Consider the following 6171-nt stretch of genomic DNA (forward strand, 5'->3'; position numbering starts at 1 on the left):
GCGAGGAGTCGACGACAACAATTAAATTAAATAAGCTTGCTTCAAATGTTATGTAAATGCAGCGCTCGACGCGCTAATTGAGTCGTCGTTGTTCTCATTATCCTGCGTTTGCCTTTTATACTCTGAAATATAAAAGTCAGAGTGCTATCAATTTCACTAAGCTGCATTGTAATTTTTCAAAGAAAATTGTTTTCGTACTTGTGGTGTCTTATTTTTAAAAACTTTTCTTGGTAAGCAAAAAAAAATGCTTTGTAATATAGAAAAAAGTTGTTATTCTTTTTGCAAGGCAGCTAAGTATATGCCATTCAACTTTTTTTTGAAACATACAACTTAGATATAGTTTTGTATAGTTGCATTTGAATTTTAATTTATGTAAATATTACAAGATTATAATAATAAACAGAAGATTAAAGAATTATTTTCCAGATTCTACGTAATTTAATTTTGGACTGTTAGGATTTTATTTTGATGCTAATTTGCATACTTTGCTTTTATTTAGATTGTAAATAACAATAGCCATTTGCCAGAGTATTAAATGCTTTCTCCCCTTTTTTGGAGCTGTCAACGAGATTGAGTGAAAGGAGCAACTGCTACCTTATCCTGGTCTCATTCTTCTCGGCATTCTCGGCTGTCGTGGGTGGCCATTAATGATGGATGAACTTCATTTTTATTGTGCGACCTTGAAAAAAGCCAAAAGCATCGGGCCACCCAAGTTATTAACAGGGAAATATCAATCAGCATTTTACACTAGACTGCCGGCGGATGTGTCAGGAAAAGGACGAAGTAAGGGGCTTCGGCTTTCCTTTATCCCCGTCGAGGCATTAAAACAAAACATTTTAATTAATTGAGGCGGAAAATGCTGAGCTGCTGGTGGGTTTTCTGTTGGGTTTTCTGGTGATTGCCAGTTGCATGTTGTCAACTCTTTTGCCGGAACAACGGATAAAGGGGAAAGTCGGAGGGAAAAGGGGTTGGGAAACCCGGTTTTTGGGTTATTTAGGCTTTTGACGTAAAGTTGGCTTCTTGATGACGGAGGGAGGAAAAGGACTGCGGAAAGGTTCCTGATTTGCCTCACTTTGTACACTTAATGGCTCAATGATGTGCGCCAGGTTTATTGAAATAAGTGCCCAAGTATGTGCTATATTGCGCGCATATTATAATGAATTTCCCACCACGATTTTTTTTTGCGGTTTCACGCCGTCAAAGAGGGAGTAGAATGAAAAGTCGAGTTTTTAAGAGGATTTTTAAGCGGCATTTGGGCTGGATAAGTCGATGAATTACGTTGAATTACAGGAGCTATTCATATAATCCAGGATGTCACAGAAATCTCTTGGAATCAAATTTTTGGAACCGAACCGAATATTCATAAATATTCCAACCGAAATTGGTTGAAAGAGAATTCTGTGATATTACGGAATTATTATTAGATTAAATAATATAAGATAAAATAATAATAATAAGCCACAAATATGTGTTTTAATTTACTTCAGTCAATTTTAAGAAAACACGTTGTATACCCTGAAGAATGAAGTGTAAAAGAACAGAGTATGTGAAATATATTATGGATGGGTAAATAAAAGACATACCTATATAATAAAAAATAAAATGAATCTACAAACGGTCCTAACCATTTTTAGGTAAATAAATGGGTAGACAGAAAAGCTAAAAATACCATTAAATTAATTGATAACTACAAGCCACCGATAAACTCGGCCAGAGCCCATAGGAAATCCTATCCTTTGGGAACGTAAGAAAGTAGTCCCATGTTTATGTCAGGCTAAAAACATTGTCAGTCATCGTTAGCTCTAATTTCGAGTTGGCCCACATGAATCTCCGCCGTACATTATTGGCCATTACAGTGCAACAGTTCGGGTGTGCGTCGCAACACATTTCTCGCCAGCTGCACTCGAGTCCCGGCCAAACCAAACCAAGCCCATCCAAACCAAACCGAATCCTTCGACAAGCCCCAGACCGAAACCGAGACCCAGATCCAGACCAAGATAATGCAGAGTCCGACACAAAAAGCATCAATTTGCATGCAGCCTGACCAACAGCAACCGACAGTCGACAGTCGCCAATGACCAGCGCTTTTGCATCAACTCTGCGAGAAAAAGTTTCGTTCAGTATTTTATAGATTAATCAAAATAAGATTTGACTATGTAAACAAATAATGGGATAAGATATAACATTATTTTAACATTTAATAACTAGTTTTCTCCTTCTCCTGATTTTTAAGTTCAAAACGCCTGTATAAAATAACTAAGAAAACCCTCAATCTTGACTCGAAATTGTAAAGAAGTTCATTTATATTAAAATATCGGAATAAAATTTTGAGAATGATTAAAAGGGATTTCCCGCAGTGTTTGACCACATCTATGTGTGGTCATCTCAGTGCCCCCTCGACAGCACTTTGTTGGTTGCGGTGCTTCATCACAATTCATTCAGCTTGAATCTGAATTCGTTGCCCGACGCCGACAACGACAACGACACCGACACTGAATCGGAATCCGTATCCGAATCCGAGTTCGTTCCCAAATCCGTGGATGTGTCCATATCCGGGTGCGAGAATGGCGCTCTCCTTCATTAACCTTTCTGGCATCCAACATAATTCAATTTGGCATCAAGTCGAGCATTCCGCATCCGCAGCAGTTCGTATATCCAGCAGCATCCACCACCCATTCCCGTCTCCGTTCCATTCCCATCCCAGTATCCAGCTCATTTGCATTAATGCCATGCACGTGTGCAACGCAAGGCGATGAAGGAGGAATGAGGAACGCAGGACGAAGGACGCAGGACTCTCGACTGCAGGATGCTGACTGCAAGCTGCACATGGCGCACTGCCTCGAATTTTCATAAATAAATTGATTTGCTCCAGCTGGCGTAATGGTTACTAACTGCGGTTAGCATTAATGACTGTCAATTGCCACTTACCTTATTAGCTGAAATAGATGCTTAAACTTCACTTAGCACAGGGCTTAAAAGTGGCGGTTTAATTGGAAAGGTTCCCTTTAATTTGGGCAGAATTAATTTTGAAGTTATTTGGATTTTTCGCTGACTTAACTATTGTTAATAATATTCGATGTTTTCTTTTCTTGTTGTTCATGAGAGTGTATAAAAACCGGTTTGCATACGGTCGTAAAAAATATTGCACATACGCAGCGTTGGACGGCTGGTATTAATAATATTTTTGATAAATTGAAGAGTTTTTGTATCCAATGGAAGTTATATTAAAAGCAATGCTTTTTAAAGTCACAAAAGGTCGAATATGAATCTGAGGAGAATTTTTTGTTACTATTTTAAAACTTTCTTGATACAAATTATAAAAATTTGCCGATCTCTTAAAGGTTCTTATAAAGTTCAATTTTCGCCTTGAACATGATAAATGATCTATTCACAATCAGCAGTAATCATTTTTGACAAATTTTAGTTCTAAAAATTATAAAACAAAATTGCCAAAAAGATATAAAATATTAGCTACCTAAAAAACTAAAGATGCTGCAAGCTTGGACAATTCCAAAGATAAAACTCTATTCTTAATAAGAAGTATTCATTTTTAAAAAATTTTAATTCTTATAATTAATAACAACTTTATAAATCATAAGTCTTAGAAAACTAGCTTTCGAAATATTAAAGAGGCTGCAGACTTGGGCGGTGGTAAATATCTTGGGGGAAATTTCCATTCGTAACTAGAAGTAATAATTTTTAACAGGTAGTATATTTTTAAAATTATACAAATATTTTGAAAATTAGCTATTTGCAGATTTGGGCGATGCTAAAGATAGAATTTTTGGGAAATTCCAATTCACAATCGGCAGTTATTGTTTTTGACAAATTCCGTTAAGAAGAGCACCCCTCTGTTACCGCCCTCGCTGCACATGGTCGCCATGCATATCATGCATCCGCAGCGTTGGCCGGCTGGCATTGAAACTGCATCCTGCATCCTGCATTCACCCAAAAAGGACTTCAAAATTCTCACACACAACGTCGACAGACAGTCGATGCGCATGCCAGGGAAATTTTAACAGCGGGGAAATTCTTGTGCCGCAGCAGGCGCCTTAACAGTGGGTTAAACAGTGTGGCCCAGTGGCATTCGTAGCCATAGAATTCACAGCCAGCGAACAACAGCATCCTTGGCAGGATACGAGGATGGCCCCAAACAGTATGAAACAGGACTCAGCGCTGACGGCACGCGTTTCGCTTCGAGAGAGAGTTCCCAAATAATCAGAAAGCAGCAGCAAAAAAGGCGCTAAAGTCGCCAGTTGTCGTCGTGGTCGTTGTCAGTTGTTGTCGTTGTCGTGGTTGTCGTCGTCGTCGGTTGTTGTCGTTGTCGTTGGCGTGTTGGCGTGTTGTCGTTGTTTTTGTTTTGTTGTTGTTGTTGTTGTTGTTCAGCCGCCGCCGCTGCCGCCGTCCCGCCGCCTCTGCCGCCCCGCCCCCTTTTCGTCTGTCTGCCTGTGTGAGCGTGTGTTGGTGTGTTGTGTCTGTGTCGCGCATGTGACCGCCTCAGCTGTAGGTTTAACTCTACTTTTTTTTGTTCTACTTTGTTTTGTTTTATAATTATTTATTATTTTATCTATATAATTTTTTTATTACTCTTCCTGCGCCAAACAAAATCTAGAAAATGTAAACAACAAAATAAAACAGAATAAAGCCACAACAAAGAAAACAGCTGGGCAAACAAGTTGCAGGCTTTTATTTTTTGCTCTTCTTGTGGGGTTAACCAATTTTTAGTTGCAGCTTTGCGCGTTGGCGGAAAAAGCAGCGCTCGAAACGCGTGCAAAACGCGCACAAAACGCTTACATAAGTTGGCCATTTGTAAGCCCCTCTGTGTATGCGTGTGTATTTGTGTGGTGTTGTTTTACGGCTAGAAAATTACCTAACCCAATGCTTAATGCAACTAAGTGAAGTTTCAAAAATTTTATATTTCGAAAATAGAATAAAAAAGCGCGCTTGCTGAAATTTAGCGCTTGGTGCGCGCGTCTTTTTGGCAAACAAAAACAAAAAAAAAAAAACAGAAAATAGAAAATAGATTGAAAATAAGAAAATGGGGTGGGAAAAACAAAAAGGAACAAAATAAAATAAAGGGGGCAAAGAAAACCGAAATTGTTACACGGTCATTGCGGAGGTCGCGCCAAACTACAAGTAAAAGAGAGATTTTATTTGCGAGCTGCCAAGGCAACAACAGCCAAGGGGAATTAGAAATCAATTGACATGCAATGTTTCGTAATAATAAATTGAAAAGGGAAATCCCCGTCAAATGTACAACTTGTTGATTGCCAACAAATTGTACTTATAATTTCCAAAATTATGACAATACCGGATTGGTTTTTATACGAAAGCTAAGATAATGGCGGATAAACTTTTATAAAACTGTAAATTGACAGTAAATTGGCTTCGAAAATATCTAAAGATGGTGGTGATGTCTATTTAAATGGCTATAAAACAAATGAAGGCAACAAAAGAACATATTTACGAGCAGATTGGAAGAATTTCCAAAAGCCAGTTTTTAGTTTTTAAACAAACTTATGGTAAAATCAATTAAATAAATCTTCTTATTTGCGCAAATAACCATTTAAGCCAGCCTGGATTTGTATAAATAATTTTGATGATTTATTAGAATTTAACAGTTAATAAGTTAATTGTGTCAGTTAAATTTAATTAAAAGCATGTTTTAAAATATTTAATGTGAGAATAGTAATTGAAAAGGGCGTTATAAGTAAGTGAGAACAAATTTGTAGCCTTTTATGATGGGATTATGCAAAATTTATTTGCTGTATTGACCAATATGCAGAAAATACTAAATTAAAAACATTTAAGAGAGTGAAATGTTTAAGTACGAATAGCTATGGTGTTTTTATACATCTATACTATTAAATAAATCCTTGCCCACATATTTGTTATATATATCTTTGTTTTTTTTTTATAATTTATAAGAACTTCCCTTTTAAGTTTAGCTGAGCGAGACCAACCCCCATTTTTTTGCTCTTTTTTTAATGTTCTAAACTAAACAATATAACCAAAGAAAAAAAAACCAAAGCCGAAACTTCAAAACAAATATTGGAAAATTGCGGATGAAAAAAGGTGTGCGCTTGTGAGCCGAAGGAACCGACTGCAAATTAAAAACTAAAGTTCCAGGAAACCAGAAACCAAAACAAGGAAGCGAGTCCGTGTCCGTGT

The sequence above is a fragment of the Drosophila gunungcola genome (genome assembly GCF_025200985.1).
Source record: "Drosophila gunungcola strain Sukarami chromosome X unlocalized genomic scaffold, Dgunungcola_SK_2 000043F, whole genome shotgun sequence".
Classification (NCBI taxonomy): domain Eukaryota; kingdom Metazoa; phylum Arthropoda; class Insecta; order Diptera; family Drosophilidae; genus Drosophila; species Drosophila gunungcola.